The following is a 16787-nucleotide window of genomic DNA, read 5'->3' as shown; positions in this document are numbered from 1 at the left end:
AGGGCTTGAACCCAGGATCCTGAGATCATGACCTGAGCCAAAGGCAGAGGCCTAGCCAACTAAGCCACCCAGGCCCCTATCTAACCAATTTTAATTGTAATGTCCTTTTCTAGCCTTTTAAAATTATGATCAATTTCAAATTTAGACAAAGTGGGGGAGAACAGTCAGATAAACCATATGTCCCCTCCTTCTTAGTTAACAACACTTAAAGATTTCAGCCATGTTGGTTTTATAGATCTCTTTCCTACCTTCTCTGCAGAAATATATATATATTTTTAAAGATTTTATTTATTTATTTGATAGAGATCACAAGTAGGCAGAGGCAGAGAGAGAGAGAGAGAGAGAGAGAGAGAGAGAGAGGAGGAAGCAGGCCCCCTGCTAAGCAGAGAGCCCGATGTGGGGCCTGATCCCAGGACCCTGGGATCATGACCTGAGCTGAAGGCAGAGGCTTTAACCCACTGAACCACCCAGGAGCCCTCTGCAGAAATATTTTGAAGTAGATTTTTTGGGTCACTTTACCTCTAATTTCTATGGTAAGCACCTCTGAAAAAGGTAAGACACTTTCATATATAACCATAATGCTATTTTAGCAGTTCAAAAACTCATAGTAAGCTTTTGGTATCATCTAACATTTAACCCATGTATAAATTTTCCTGATTATTTGAGAAATGTCTTTTCATGGATTTCTTTGAATCAGGATTGAAACAATATTTATACATTACATATTTTGATTCTCTTTAATCTAAAGTATATTCTTCTAACTTACTTGTTCCTCCTTTTTTTCTCTTTATTGTTGATTTGTTGTCCAAGCCATGTTACTTTTCCTTTAGGATGTCATGTTTCACATTATGCATTGATCTTTTTGTTTCTTGTGGTGTCATTTAGTTTATTTCTTTAGCCCCCTTATCTACTGTAAATGTAAGTTAGCTTTAAAAATTTGATTCAAGCTCAGTTTTTTAAGTAAGCATAGAGGAGGTTATGTATTCTATATTGCACTGCATCTAAAGACGTGTTTATGTTTTCCTTTTTTTTTGGTGGTATTTAGGTTAATGAATGAGTTGTCCTTTTTTTTTTTTTAATTTTATTTATTTGACAGAGATCACAAGTAGGTAGAGAGGCAGGCAGAGAGAGAGTGGGGGAAGCGGCTCCCCGCTGAGCAGAGAGCCCAATGTGGGTCTTGATCCCAGGACCCCGAGATCACGACCTGAGCTGAAGGCAGAGGCTTTAACCCACTGAGCCACCCAGGCGCCCCGAGTTGTCCATTTTTAGTGAGTTTATTTATCAGTAGGTTTTAGGTTAACCAAATTTCTGAACATAATCCCTTATTGGTTTTTATGGTTTAGTTTTTATTTTTTTAAATTTAATTTCATTAAAAATTTTTTTATTTATTTGAGTGAGAGCATATGCGAGCAGGCTGGGGGTAGGGCAGAGGGAGAGGGAAATAACCCTAGCAGAGTCAGCGCTGGGCATGGAGCATGACGTGGGGCTCAATCCTACAACCCCGAGCTGAAATCAAGAGCTGGCTGCCCAACAGACTGAGCCACTCAGATGCCCATATGGTTTCATTTTAAAAAGAATTCTCTTGGAATTCAAGATGAGGATTGCAGTATGTGTAATTCCATTTTTTATTTTCTTTGTGACAAGAGTAGTTTGCTCAGGGGAAGCATTGGGCCTTGCTTGGTCTCTCCAATGTTGAGGGCTATAGCTAGGCCTGTTTTTGTGGTCCTTACCTAAGTCTTTAGAGTTGCCTATCTACAGAATGTTCTTCTCTTTGTGAGTTGGACCAAAGTGGAATAATTAATAATAGTTGATATTTACTGTGAGTGCTTTATTGTGTAGTAGGCCTTTTACTTGTAATTTACATGTATTTTCCTTTAATCCCCCAGTAAAACTTTGAGGATTGTCTTTGCTGCTGGTGGTATTCTCATTTTACAGATGAGAGAACTGAGTCTTTTTTTTTTTTAAGATTTTATTTTTTATTTGACAGAGTGAGCACAAGCATGGGGAGTAACAGGCAAAAGGAGAGGGAGAAGCAGGCTCCTCGTGGAGCAAGGAGCCCAATGTGGGGCTCAGTCCCAGGACCCTGGGATCATAACCTGAACTGAAGGCAGACACTTAACTGACTGAGCCACCCAAATGTCACTGGAACCCACATTCTTCAGGGAGATGAAGGGAAGAAGGGAGAGTGTCACAGTGGATAGTAGGCTGGTTATCTGTCTTCTTGCCTCCTTCCTTCCTTCAAGGACTCATATTGATTGATTGATTGATTTTTATGTTTTTTGAGTATTAGAGGTAGACATAAATTGCTTTTCTTTCTGAAAAGATGGAAAGACTTAATTAGGGAGTCCTCTGAAACCATGTCTGCTTGGAACTGTTGTTAGACACTCTGGATTGAAGGATCCAAAGCAAGTAAAATCTGATAGAATGATGATACTGGCTTGCTTTAAAATCCCTAATTCAATACCTGATCCTTTGTGGGTTTTTTTTTTTTTTTTTTTTTTTTTTTTTTGACAGAGAGACAGCAAGAGCGGGAACACAAGCAGGGGAGTGGGAGTGGGAGAAGCAGGCTTCCTGTCGAGCAAGGGGCCTCACGTGGGGCTGGATCCCAGGGCCTTGGGATCACCACCTGAACCGAAGGCAGACACCTAACAACTGAGTCACCCAGGCACCCCCCCATCCTTTTTTTTCTTTTTTAAGATTTAATTTTTTAAGTAACTCTACACCCAAAATGGGCCTTGAACTCAAAACTGTGAGATCAAGAGCCACATGCTCTACTGGCTGAGCCAGTCAGGCACCCCAATACCTAATCCTTTTTTTTTTTTTTTTTTTTTTTTTTTTTTAAAGATTTTATTTATTTATTTGATAGACAGAGATCAGAAGTAGGCAGAGAGGCAGGCAGAGAGAGAGAGGAAGGGAAGCAGGCTCGCTGCCGAGCAGAGAGCGCGATGCGGGGCTCGATCCCAGGACCCTGGGACCATGACCCGAGCCGAAGGCAGAGGCTTAACCCACTGAGCCACCCAGGCGCCCCAATACCTAATCCTTTTTAAGAAAGATGTAAAGTAGTGGTAAAGGACTTAGACTGACCTTTTATAAATCAGGTTCAACTTAAAAAAAAAAAAAAATCAGTCTGGTCTACCCCCACATATTAACTTACAGGAGTTATTATTTATTTATTTATTTATTTGAGAGAGAGGGAGAGAGAAAGAGAATGAGAGCACAAGCGGGGTGCAGATGGAGAGAGAATCCCAAGAAGTTGCCATGTTCAGTGCGGAGCCTGATGGGGCTGGATCTCCATAACTGACTGAGCGACCCCGCTGCCCCGAGTTAAAATTTGTTACCATTGTTTTGTATGTATGATTTTTTTTTTTAAAGATTTTATTTATTTACTTGACAAAGAGATCACAAGTAGGCAGAGAGGCAGGCAGAAAGAGAGAGGAAAGCAGGCTCCCCGCTGAGCAGAGAGCCCGATGCAGGGCTCGATCCCAGGACCCTGAGACCATGACCTGAGCCGAAGGCAGAGGCTTAACCCACTGAGCCACCCAGGTGCCCCTGTATGTATGATTTTAATTAAACTTTACTTTTTCAAAGAAATAAATTGTTTTGTGTGTAGGATTTTTCAGTTTAACTTTACTTTTTCAGACTCACAGTTTTGGCTCAGGCCATGGGCTCACAGTGGTGGGATCAAGCCCTGCATTGATCAGCCTCTGTGCTCAGTGAGGGTCAGCTTCAGATTCTTTCTCCCTCTCCCTCTGCTTCCCTCCCCACCGCAAATAAATTAATACATAAAACTGTTTAAAAAATAAACTTTAAAATTTACTTTTTGAAAAAAAAATTTATAACACCTATATTTAAGTATATTTGAATACATTCTTGAAAAGATTGTGGTCTGTCTGGAGATTTCTTTGAATTGCTTTGAATTTGACATCCAGCATAGGGCAAGAGGGGTAAAATATTCAATATCCTACATGCTCAAAACCACAATTATTTTGCTTATGAATATTAGTATGGTTTGATAGTAAGTTAATAGTGGTGCAGGACAAATAGTTTGTTACTTTAAGAGATAAATGTGTCTTTTGTTTTATGTAATATGTCACTTTCCAGAAGATTAGTTGTAAGTCCTTTAAGGTCTTAATTTACTTTCTTATGATCTGTTTAATTAGCCTTTTAAAGCAGTTCGTTGGGGGGTGCCTGGGTGGCTCAGTTGGTTGGGCGACTGCTTTTGGCTTGGTTCATAGTCCCGGAGTTCCAGGATGGAGTCCCGCATTGGGCTCCCAGTTCCATGGGGAGTCTCCTTCTCCCTCTGACCTCCGCTCTCATGTTCTCTCTCAAATAAATAAATAAAATCTTTAAAAAAAAAAAAAGAAAGAAAAGAAACAGTTCATTGGGGGCGCCTGGGTGGTTTAGTTGGTTAGCAGTCCTGGAATTAATCCCAGAATCCGACACCTTCTCAGTGGGGAGTTGGCTTTTCCCTTTCCCTCTGTGCATGCTTGCTCGCTCGCTCACTCACTCTCACTCTCTCAAAATAAATCTGTGTGTTTTTTTTTCTTTTTAAAGATTTTTTTTTTTTTTGACAGACAGAGATCACAAGTAGGCAGAGAGGCAGGCAGAGAGAGAGAGAGAGGAGGAAGCAGGCTCCCCGCGAAGCAGATAGCCCGATGTGGGACTCTATCCCAGGACCCTCGGATCAGGACCTGAGCCAAAGGCAGAGGCTTTAAGCCACTGAGCCACCCAGGTGCACTCCTCCCCCTTTTTAAAAGATATTATTTATTTGAGAGAGAGTGTGAGCACAAACTGGGGGAATAGCAGGCAGAAGGAGAAGCAGGCTCTCAGCAGGGAGCCTGATGCAGGACTCAATCCCAGGACCCTGGGATCATGACCAGAGCTGAAGGCAGATACTTAACCAACTGAGCTACCCAGGCATCCTTGAAATAAATAAACCTTAAAAAACAAGCAAACAAATTAAAAAAAAAAAAAAAAAGTTAATTGTTCTCTTCCTTTGCAGTTATTTTTGGTTCGTTGGGTAGTATGCAGATACTAAGGGTATACTTAAAAAACAAGTATATGCCATAAAGTGTATACTTTAAAAATAGGTATTTGTTTTTTTTTTTTTTTAAAGATTTTATTTATTTATTTGACAGACAGAGATCACAAGTAGGCAGAGCAGCAGGCAGAGAGAGAGGAGAGAGGAGGAAGTAGGCTCCCTGCTGAGCAGAGAGCCCGATGCGGGGCTCGATCCCAGGACCCTGGGATCATGACCTGAGCTGAAGGCAGAGGCTTTAATCCACTGAGCCACCCAGGCCCCCCTAAAAACAGTTCTTTAAAGTCTCCATTGCATTTATTCTTTGATTATGACCATACTTGTGAGCTCCTCTTGCTGACTTCCTGTTGGCTCTCCCTTAGAATACTGATCTACATTTGTGGTTAAATTTGCTAACATTTCAAATAAGTGGGGTGCCTGGGTGACTCAGTTAAGCATCTGACTTTGGCTCAGGTCATGATCTCAGGATTCTGGGATGGAGCCCCACATTGGGCTCTCTGCTCAGTGGGGGTCTGCTTCTCCCTTTCCCTTTATCCTTCCCACCACTTATGTGCTCTCTCTCTCAAATAAAATCTTAAAAAAAAAAAGTTCAAATTGCTAATGAAACTTTTCTTCCTTAATTTTTGCCTTATCTGCATAGTATTGGCTTAAAAATACTATGAAACAGCATAGATTTAATATGGTAATCTCTAAGTTTTGGGATAATTTATATTATGAATTTGATAGTATAAAAAGTAAGATAGAATGAAAAGATAGCATAATAAGTATGAACCATAGCAAATGAAGTAAAACTAAATTTTCTCTATATTGTTTCCATACCATTCACTGAATGTTTGCTCTACAATCATTGGAATAAGAGTCAGTGTGATACTTAAAACAAGTAGATTTTCTGTATTCTGTTTAAAAGTTTGAAGAGAAGTATCTTGTGAGTTGTGTTATTTGTGAGAAAACAGTAGCCTCTTTGGAGGAAGGAAGTAGCAGTTGTGCTGGGCCACTTTCTCAGTGTCCTCCTAGTCTTTGCATTTTGGTGTCAGAATGTTTGGGACTATATAAATGGTGACTGGTCAGAGGTAATTTGGCCATCAAATAATACTGTGGTTTGTGTACAAAATGTGGAATTTAGCTGGTAGGTATTAAATGTCTACTATATATAAGACTGGAAGTTCTCCTGAATGATACTGACTAAATCCTGAATTTAGATGGAAGATCATGTTAATATGTGAGATGTGGAGTATTTTGGGTAAAGTTTTTTATCATGTGACATGTAATAATCAGTAAAAATTGTAATTATGTTTGAGAAGCTGGAATTGCTTGTTAGTATAGTATATATTTAGGAATAAGTTTTTATGGAGTAAGCCCCAAGTTTACCATTGTCACAGTGAAGTTAGAAAGATGGTGAGGAAGGTAAGTGGCATCTCTACTCCTGTTTTTTTAGTGTCTTGAAATACCCATCCTGGGAGAGAAGGAATATAGAAGAACAAAAAGAATAGAATGAGGTGTTTTTTTTTGTTTGTTTTGTTTTGTTTAAAGATATTTATATATCTATTTATCAGAGAGCGAGAGAGCACATGCACACAAGCAGGCAGAGTGGCAGGCAGAGGCAGAGAGAGAAGCAGGCTTCCTGCTGAGCAAGGAGCCCGATGTGGTACTTGATCCTAGGACCCTGGGATCTTGACCCAAGCTGAAGGTAGTCTCTTAGGCGTCCACTTAGGCGTCCCCAGAATGAGGTTTTTGACTACTAAACTTTACTATGCTTATGGGTCACGGTACTCAAATAGTGTAATACCAGTGTTTTATGTCTGATTATTCCTTACCACCCTGTTGTAATTAGAAGATGATTGGAAATTCCTTTGAAGGTTTCAGGAATACAAAAAGGCTGGGGTGTCTTATCTGGGAGAAGTTTCTCTTTTCCAGACTATTTGATCTTTGAGATGCTTCCCCTGGAATTAATGTGCTTCTTTTTTTTTTTTTTTTTTTTTAAAGATTTTATTTATTTATTTGATAGAGAGATCACAAGCAGGCAGAGAGGCAGGCAGAGAGAGAGGAGGAAGCAGGCTCCCTGCTGAGCAGAGAGCCCGATGCGGGGCTCGATCCCAGGACTCCGAGACCATGACCTGAGCCGAAGGCAGCGGCTTAACCCACTGAGCCACCCAGGCGCCCCGAATTAATGTGCTTCTTAAAGAAATGATCAGATATTCATGACTGAATTTCCTCTGTGGCCCACTGGAACCCCTAGTTTGGTCCTTTGAGAGTAAAAATCAAGCCTGAGAACTTGCTTGGTTGGTTGCTTAGGGACATATTTAAAAATAAAAGGCTGATTGAATGCTGACTCTTGTTACAAATTGAACATATTTATTGTTATAAAAACACATCCTAGAGAACAGCCAGTGAGTTGGAAAGCAGGGAGTGTATGTGGGAGTAGGATTGGTTAGTTTTATTTACCTTGAGGTAGAGTTGATATATTTACTTTGGTTTTATTTAGGCAGATAAAACTGAAGTAAACAAAACTTCACAGACCAAGTAAAATCACCGTAAAATTTTACTTAATCATAACTGTCATATCTTCATGTTCTTTTTTGGACTGTTTGGTGATTATTCATACAGTTTTCCCCATTGGTTGGTAAATTTAACAGTGAATAAGAACAGAATGCAAACAATAAAAAATACAGTCCATGTGAATGAAGTGTGTGTGTAGAAGAATTTAAATTTAATTTTCCTGGTCAAAGTCTTTCACAATAGCTAGATATAAAACCACCTAATGAAACCAAACTTTTTTTTGGCCTTTGTTCTTGGCTACATTAGCTGACCTCACTAGATAGTATGTTTATACAAAACTGAAGAGCAGCCAGATGTGACTTGAATCTCCTGGAAAATTATTCCTATAGAGTGGGTTTTTTGTTTTTGTAAGATTTTTAGGTATTGGAGGGGCACCTGGGTGGCTCATTTGGTTAAGCATCTGCCTTCAGGTCACGGTCATGGTCTCGGGGTCCTGGGATTAAGTCCTACATCGGGCTCCCTGCGAGTCAGCTTCTCCCTCTGCTCCTTCACCTGCTTATGGTGCACTCGCCTGCTCTCTCTCTCTCTCACATAAATAAAACTTGGCCAAGGATTTGGGTTGAAGCTGAATTACTGAAATGTCAGGCAAGTAATGTTTACCAGCAGGCCCTTTAATAGCTTATCAGTGGTAAAAGGTTGACAGTCCTGCTGACCTTTCCGAGGACTTCTGGAACTACATTTCAAAGAATGTTCCTTGTTGGTATTGGCCATTTATATTCACAGGATGAGGGAGTAACTAAAATGTGTTTTTCCAACCACTCTGAAAAGCAGGCAAGAGATAAGTAGAGAGGAATTTATTGTTACACAGGGAATGGTATATATAGGCAGTATTTTTTGGAGTCTGTATTAGTATATTTATGTATTTTATTCACTCATTCATTTATTTTTAAAGTAAGCTCTATGCCCTATGTGGGGCTTGAACTCGTGTGTGTGTGTGTGTGTGTGTGTGTATGTATACACACACACACATGTATATACATACACACACATCTTTTTTTTCCCCCTACACACCACATCTTTATCCATTCATTTATCAGTGGACATCTGGGCTCTTTCCATAGTTTGGCTGTTGTGGACATAGCTGCTATAAACATTGGGGTGCATGTGCCTCTTCAGATCACTATATTTGTATCTTTGGGGTAAATACCCAGTAATGCGATTGCTGGGTCATAGGGTAGCTCTATTTTCAACTTTTTGAGGAACCTCCATTACTGTTTCCCAGAGTGGCTGCACCAGCTTGCGTTCCCACCAACAGTGTAGGAGGGTTCTCCTTTCTCTGCATCCTCACCAACAACATCTGTCCTTTACTGACTTGTTAATTTTAGCCGTTCTCACTGGGCCATTTACTGACTTGTTAATTTTAGCCATTCTTGCTGGTGTGAAATGGTATTTCATTGTGGTTTTGATTTGTATTTCCCTGATGTTGAGTGATACTGAGCACTTTTTCATGTGTCTGTTGGCCATTTGTATGTCTTCTTTGCAAAAATGTCTGTTCATGTCTTCTATCCATTTCTTGATTAGATTATTTGTTCCTTGGGTGTTGAATTTGGTAAGTTCTTCATAGATTTTGGATACTAGCCCTATAACATCTGACATGTTATATGCAAATACCTTCTCCCATTCTGTTGGTTGTCTTTTTTTTTTGTTTTTTTGTTTGTTTGTTTGTTTGTTTTTTATGGACAGAGATCACGAGGACACAGAGAGGCAGGCAGAGAGAGAGGGAGGAAGAAGCAGGTTCCCCGCTGAGCAGAGAGCCCTATGTGGGGCTCCATCCCAGGACCCTGGGACCATGACCTGAGCCACCCAGGCGCCCCTGTCTTTTGGTTTTGTTGACTGTTTCCTTTGCTGTGCAAAAGCTTTTTATCTTGATTAGGTCCCAATAGTTTATTTTTGCTCTTGCTTCCCTTGCCTTTGGCAATGTCTTTAGGAGGAAGTTGCTGCGGCCAAGGTGGAAGAGGTTGCTTGGGCCAAGGTGGAAGAGGTTGCTGCCTATATTCCCCTCAAGGATTTTGATGGATTTCTGTCTCACATTAGGTCTTTCATCCGTTTTGAGTCTATTTTTGTTTATGGTATAAGGAAATGGTCCAGTTTCATTCTTTTGCATGTGGTTGTCCAATTTTCCCAACACCCATTTGTTGAAGAGACTTTTTTCCATTGGATATTCTTTCCTGGTTTGTCGAAGATTAGTTGACTGTAGAGTTGAGGATTAATTTCTTGGTTCTCTCTTCTGTTCCCTTGATCTATGTGTCTGTTTTTGTGCCACTACCATTCCGTCTTGATGATTACAGCTTTGTAATAGAGCCTGAAGTCCAGAATTGTGATGCCACCAGCTCTGGTTTTCTTTTTCAACCTTCCTGTGGCTATTTGGGGTCTTTTCTGGTTTCATACAAATTTTAAGATTATTTGTTCCATTTCTGTGAAAAAAGTTGATGGTATTTTGATAGAGATTGCATTAAATGTGTAGACAGCTCTAGGCAGCATAGATATTTTAACAATATTTGTTCTTCCAATCCATGAGCGTGAAATTTTTCCCATTTCTTTGTGTCTTCCTCAGTTTCTTTCATGGGTAGTCTATAGTTTTCTGAGTCACATCATTTGCCTCTTGGGTTAGATTTATTCGTAGGTGTCTTACGATCTTGGGTGTAAATGTAAATGGGGTCAGCTCCTTAATTTTCTTTCTCCTGTCTCATTGCTGGGTCTATAGAAATGCAACTGATTTCTGTGCATTGATTTTATATCCTACCACTTTACTGAATTCCTGTATGTATGAGTTCTTGCAATTTTAGGGTGTAGTCTTTTGGGTTTTCCACATAAAGTATCATGTCATTTGCAGTGAGTGAGAGTTTGACTTCTGCTTTGCTGATTTGCCTTTTATTTCTTTTTGTTGTCTGATTGCTGAGGCTAGGACTTCTAGTACTATGTTGAATAGCAGTAGCAATAGTGGACATCCCTGCCATGTTCCTGACCTTAGGGAAAAAGCTCTCCATTTTTCCCCATTGAGAATGATACTCACTGTGGGTTTTTCATAGATGGCTTTTATGATATTTAGGTATGGACTCTCTATCCCAGCACGGTGAAGAGTTTTAATCAAGAAAGGATGCTGTACTTTGTCCAGTGGTTTTTCTGGATCTGTTTAGAGTATCATATGGTTCTTGTCCTTCTTTAATGTAGTGTATCATATTGATTGATTTATGGATGTTCAACCAACCTTGTAGCCCAGGAATAAATCCTACTTGGTAGTGGTTAATAATCCTTTTAATGTACTGTTGGATCCTATTTGCTAGTATTTTGTTGAGAAAAAAAAATTTTTTTTAAGGTTTTATTTATTTATTTGACATAGATTGTAGGCAGAGAGGGAGACAGAGAGAGAGGGGAAGCAGGCTCACTGCTGAGCAGAGAGCCTGACATGGGGCTTGATCCCAGGACCCTGAGATCATGACCCGGCTGAAGGCAGAGGCTTAACCTACTGAGCCACCCAGGCACCCCTTGTTGAGAATTTTTTCATCCACGTTCATCAGTGATGTTGATAATTGATAGTGATAATTATCCTTTTTGGTGAGGTCTTTGTCTGCTTTTGGGATCAAGGTAATGCTGGCCTCATAAAAAGAGTCTGGAAATTTTCCTACCATTTCTGGTTTGTTTTGAGGGGGAACAGTTTCAGAAGAAGAGCTATGTATTCTTCTTTAAATGTTTGGTAGTATTCCCTTGGGAAGCCAGCTGGCCCTGGACTATTGTTTGTTGGGAGATTTTTGATTACTGCTTCAGTTTCCTTGTTGGTTATGGGTCTGTTCAGGGTTTCTGTTTTTCCTGCTTTAGTTTTGGTAGTTTATATGTCTCTAGGAATGCATCCATTTCTTCCAGATTGTCCAGTTTGTTAGCATATAGTTGCTCATAATATGTTCTTAATAATTGTTTTTTATTTCTTTGGTGCTGCAACAACTAATATTTTAATACCTGTTTTATTGTTGCAGATAATGATGGGAGTAAGGCATGGTCCCTTACATAATGGGGTGGGAAGGAGAAGAGACAGTCAAGTAAAATCACTGTTTGACTTAAGAAAATGATTGGTGATCAGCTGTCAGTGGAGTCTTCTTCATTATTACTTCTGTTTGTTTTTAATTTCTTTTAGTAACAAATCTGTACACCCAATGTGGGGCTTGAACTCAAAACTCTTAGATCAGGAATCTTATGCTCTACCGGCTAAGCCAGCTAGTCATCCAGTAGGGTCATCTTTAGATTGAGTGACCTGAGGAGGTTGCTGAGGAGGAATAAAGCCATGTGAAAATCTGGGTAGAAATATTCTGTGTAGAAGGAGCAGCTAATGTAAATATGGAAAACAACTTGGATTTTTTTTTAAACAGAATTAAAAACTACTTATTGGAATATGAAATATACACAGAAGTGCTCAGGGTGCAGCTTTAACATTTTACCTTGAAATAAAGTATAATAGAATTATGTAATGAGTACTCAGATTTCCTGAATTTTGATGTTTTACTATTTTTTTCATTGTTTTTCTCTGTGTGTGTGTATATGTGTGTGTGTGTGTGTGTGTGCGTGTGTGTGTATATATATATATTCTTGTTTTTTTTCTTTTCCGAAACCTTTAAATATAAATTCCAACATAATGCCATTTTACCCCTTAATATTTTAGTGTATATCTCCTAAGGGGAAAAAAAAACTCTCTCATGGAGGTATCTTACAGTGATAAAAACAGGAAATTACTATTGATGCAATTTACAGGCCTTACTGAAAAGTTGTCCTGTAATGTTCTTTATAGCAAAAAAGTATTCTGGTCTAGGATCCAGTCCAGTATCACACATTGTATTTGGCTCTGCCTGTTTGTGATCTATCTGTCAAATGAATAAATTAAAAAAAAAAATCTTGGCTCTCATGTCTCTTTAGTGTCATTCAATCTAAAATAGTTCATCAGTCTGGAATAATCTTGGTATTTCATGGCGTTAATGCTTTTGAAGCATATGGACTGTCTTGTAGAATGTCCTTTAATATCAGTCTGAGAAGTTTCATGAATACATTGATGTTATTTGTTGTTTTTTTTTAAAAATTTTTATTTATTTATTTATTTTTTAAAAAGATATTATTTATTTATTTGATAGAGATTACAAGTAGTCAGAGAGGCAGGCAGAGAGAGAGGAGGAAGCAGGCTCCTTGCTGAGCAGAGTGCCCGATGCGGGGCTCGATCCCAGGACTCTGGGATCATGACCTGAGCCAAAGGCAGAGGCTTTAACCCACTGAGCCACCCAGGCACCCCTTATTTGGTGTTTTTAAATTTTATTTTAATGCCAGTATAGTTAACCTGTTACTTATTTTTGACAGGAATACCACAAAATGTGGATCACATTAGAGGGCACATGATCAAGGTTTATCCCATTGCTAGTGTTGTTAGTTTTGATTTCTTATTTAAGAACAGTAGTTTCTGCCCAATTTCTCCTTGAAGTTACTACCCTGCATTTTGTAATTAATAAATACTTTTTGAGGGGAGTACTGAGACTATATAAATATCCTTTTTTATATGTGTTTTCTGTCCCTGGATTCAGGAATGCCTATCCCTCAAACTACCCCAGTTATATAAAACTAATTTTGCCTGTCTTGCATTAGCTAATTTGAATTGGGGTTTTTACTTGAACCATCCTAAACAACCCTGTCTGTAATGGGGCTTAGGAGAAATTACCTTCCGGTTGGGGAATTTTTTTTTTCCCCTAAAGATTTATTTGAGAGAACATAAGCAAGGGGTGGGGGAGGAACAGAGGGAGAGGGAGTAGCAGACTTCCCTGCTGAGCAGGGAGTTGCATGTGGGAATTGCATGTGGGACTTGATCCCAGAACTCTTGAGATCATGACCTGAGCCAAAGGCAGATACCTAAACAACTGAGCCACCCAGGTACACCCTATGTGGGAATTTCTAAAATTGCCTCCACAAGGGAAGGGAGGGAAACATAAAATATCAAATCAGAGAAGGCTACAGACCATATGAGACAACTATAGGAAACAAACTGAAGGTTGCTGGAGGGGTGGTAGGTGGAGGGATGGGGTAACTGGGTGATAGGCATGAAAGAGGGCACGTTATGTCACGAGCACTGGGTATTATATAAGATTGATGAATCACTGACCTCTCCCTCAGAAGGGAGATAACTATGTGTTAATTAATTGATTTTAAGTAAAATTAAAAAAATAAAATTGTCACCACAAAAGGGGAAGCTTACTCAGTCCAAAGGAGGGGGGTCTCTCTTCATGGAGGAGGAGATGGAACCCAGTCAGTCCCTGCCAAGCAGGATGCATGGCATCTAGGGTATGGCTCTTCAGTGTACTAATACCTTCAACTAGTGGCAGAGTGGGGAGCAGCACCAAGGGGTTGGACAGTCTGCTCAGAGTATTTCTTAAATATCCTTTAAGAAAAAAAATCACTCTTCATATAGTAGTTTTAGAGTCCATTAATTCCTGAAACATTTAGTGTAATACCTTTATTTGTTATTTTTAAAACGATTTAGTTATTGTGGTGCCTGGGTGGGTCTTGATTTCCACTCAGATCATGGTCTCAGGTTCATGGGATTGAGCGCCATGTCTGGCTCTGCGCTCAGCACAGAGTTCTGGGAGCAGGGTGGGGGGGGTAGGGGTGAGGACAGGGAGCTTGCAGAGGGAGAGGGAGAGAGAAGCTCAAGGAGACTCCCTGCTGTGAGTACAGAGCTTGACTGGGGCTCAGTCTCAGAATCCTGATGACCTGAGCCAAAATCAAGTCTGCCGGTCAAATGACTGAGCCACCCAGGTGTCTCCGTAACACATTTAGAATCAGACTTCTTTGCTAAGGACAAGCTAATATATGTGATATGAGGGTGGATTCTAAGCTTTATTCCTCACTGAATCCCAGAGAGATTTTGCTATTATCATTTAACTTGTTTATGCTGCGTGAAGGTTGGAAAGACATATTGCTGTCTGAGAATATACTCTAATCTAGGGACAGAAAGGCAGAATTTGCTTGACTCCCAAGTCTCTGAGTCAGGCAAGCCCCAGAGATGCCCTGCTCTTGGTATGGGCTGAATAGTTCTCTGGGCATGGAAGCAGCTCATAGTCAACATGGCAACTGTATTTATCATTGAACCAGTCATGAAAATTGGGAAATTTTTGTCTATACAAAAAAGCCTTAGAACTAGTCAGGACCTTAGAGATGTTTCATGTCATGACTCAGAGTGTGCAGTAATAAATTCAAGATGACACAGTTTCTGGCACATTTGGCTGTTAGCAAAGTTCTCCACATAGTCTTACGGGAGTGAGGGAAAGGGATTTCTTTCTGTCATCTTAGATTAGGATCACTGTCCCTCCTTGCTTTTATTTAGGTCACACATGTTGGGTACTGGGGAGGTGGGGAATGTCTGCAGTTAGGGTCCGCCTCCACTAAAGGCTATTGCCTGTTTTCTGTGTTAAGGCTTTTTCAAGGGAAATGAGCAACTTTTCTGTTCAGGCTCTCAGGGTAAAAACATAAATACTAAACAACTGAAAACTTGAGCATTCAACAAAGATGTGATACAGAGACCCTAGAGAGACCTCTTGGGGAAAAGATAGCATGTATCCTAATATTGGTTTATTCTTTTTGACAATATTCTTTAGTCTTGTGTTTTTGTTTTTGTTTTAATTAAAAGACCACAAATCTTTATTATGAGCTATTAGACAGAAATAGCTGTTTGTACCAGATAACAGTGTAGGGAAATCATATATACACAGAAGACAATGTTACCAGTAGTGTTACTAGCCAGGTAAATAGGAAAAAACAATTTTGTTACCTTGCAAAAATTTCTGGGAATAACGGATTTGACTTTTAAAAATCTACTTAGGGGCGCCTGGGTGGCTCAGTGGGTTAAAGCCTCTGCCTTCGGCTCAGGTCATGATCCCAGGGTCCTGGGATCGAGTCCCGCATCGGGCTCTCTACTCAGCAGGGAGCCTGCTTCCTCCTGTCTCTCTCTGCCTACCTCTCTGCCTACTTGTGATCTGTCAAATAAATAAAAATATTTTTAAAAATAAATAAATAAATAAATAAAATCTGCTTAGGCTATTTGGCATGTTTGTGGTCAGTACTTGGGTGCAGCTTTTGATCTTTGGAGACAGAGATATGCAGTTGATAACAGACTTTTTCCAGGGTACTTGTAAGATTTCTTGAATTTTTGCCTAGGCTACCTGTTTCTTTTATAAATTCCTTTTTCTCTTTCTCATGAACAGCTTGCTTTTTGGCTCAAGTATTCCAGGTTTGTTTAATAATTTCTGAGCAGCATCCCCCTTTAAGATCTTGCCACTGTTTTCTTAATATTTAACCACCATAAGTGCCTTTTGGCACTTGTGTGAATTTGAAATGAATTTTCTTTTCTTACAAAGGGTACGCATGAGTCCACCTATCAAGAGCAGTTGTGTTTTTTCTCCTGCTTTCTTTCTTGGTAACTTTAGAGCAAAAATAACTTCTTGAGATAGAATTCACATACAGTATAGTTCATATGAGTGAGCGAGCAATGCAGGTACCTCATTATCTTTTTTTTTTTTTTTAAGATTTTATTTTTAAGTAATCTCTACACCCAGCATGGGACTCTAACTTAAAACCCCAGGATCGAGAGTTGTATGCTCTACTGACTGAGCTAGCTGGCACCCTGATATAGATATAGATATAGATATAGATATAGATATAAAAAAAGATTTTATTTGTTTGTGAGAGAAGTAGGGAGCATGAGTGGGGGTGGGGCGGGGCAGAAGGAGAGGCAGAGTCCCCGCTGAGCAGGGAGCCCTATGTGGGGCTCCATCCCAGGACCCTGAGATGGTGACCTGAGCTGAAGGCAGACACTTAACTGACTGAGCCACCCAGGGGCACCTATAGATGTCTTTGATGCACGAATCTAATGTCTGTTTGTTTTGCCTGTATCTTTGGTACCCTGTTGTAAAAAATCATTACAGATTCAGTGTCATGAAGTTTTTGTGCTATATTTTCTCCAAGAGTTGTATAGTTATAGCTCTTGCATTTATGTCTTTAGTCCACAGCTTGGGATGTTAAGAAAAACTGTGGAGAGTTGCTGAATAAAATGGTCTTTTTCCTTTTTTTAAGATTTTACATATTTGAGGGAGAGTGTGTGTGTGTGCATGCGCAAGCCTGGAAGGTGGGTTGCAGGGTGAGGAGCAGTGGGGGAGAGATAACCTGACTCTGT

The 16787-nt window shown here is 39.9% G+C and overlaps 1 protein-coding gene across 1 annotated transcript in view; it reads left to right on the top strand.

Moving 5' to 3' along the window:
- The window catches only part of UBAP2 (ubiquitin associated protein 2), a 127085-nt gene that overhangs the window by 60181 nt on the left and 50117 nt on the right, over positions 1 to 16787 (top strand).

This window comes from Lontra canadensis, unplaced genomic scaffold, assembly GCF_010015895.1.
Source record: "Lontra canadensis isolate GAN:19392208 unplaced genomic scaffold, GSC_riverotter_1.0 scaffold19, whole genome shotgun sequence".
In the NCBI taxonomy this organism is placed as follows: Eukaryota; Metazoa; Chordata; class Mammalia; order Carnivora; family Mustelidae; genus Lontra; species Lontra canadensis.
This window is presented reverse-complemented; position numbering and strand designations above follow the sequence as displayed.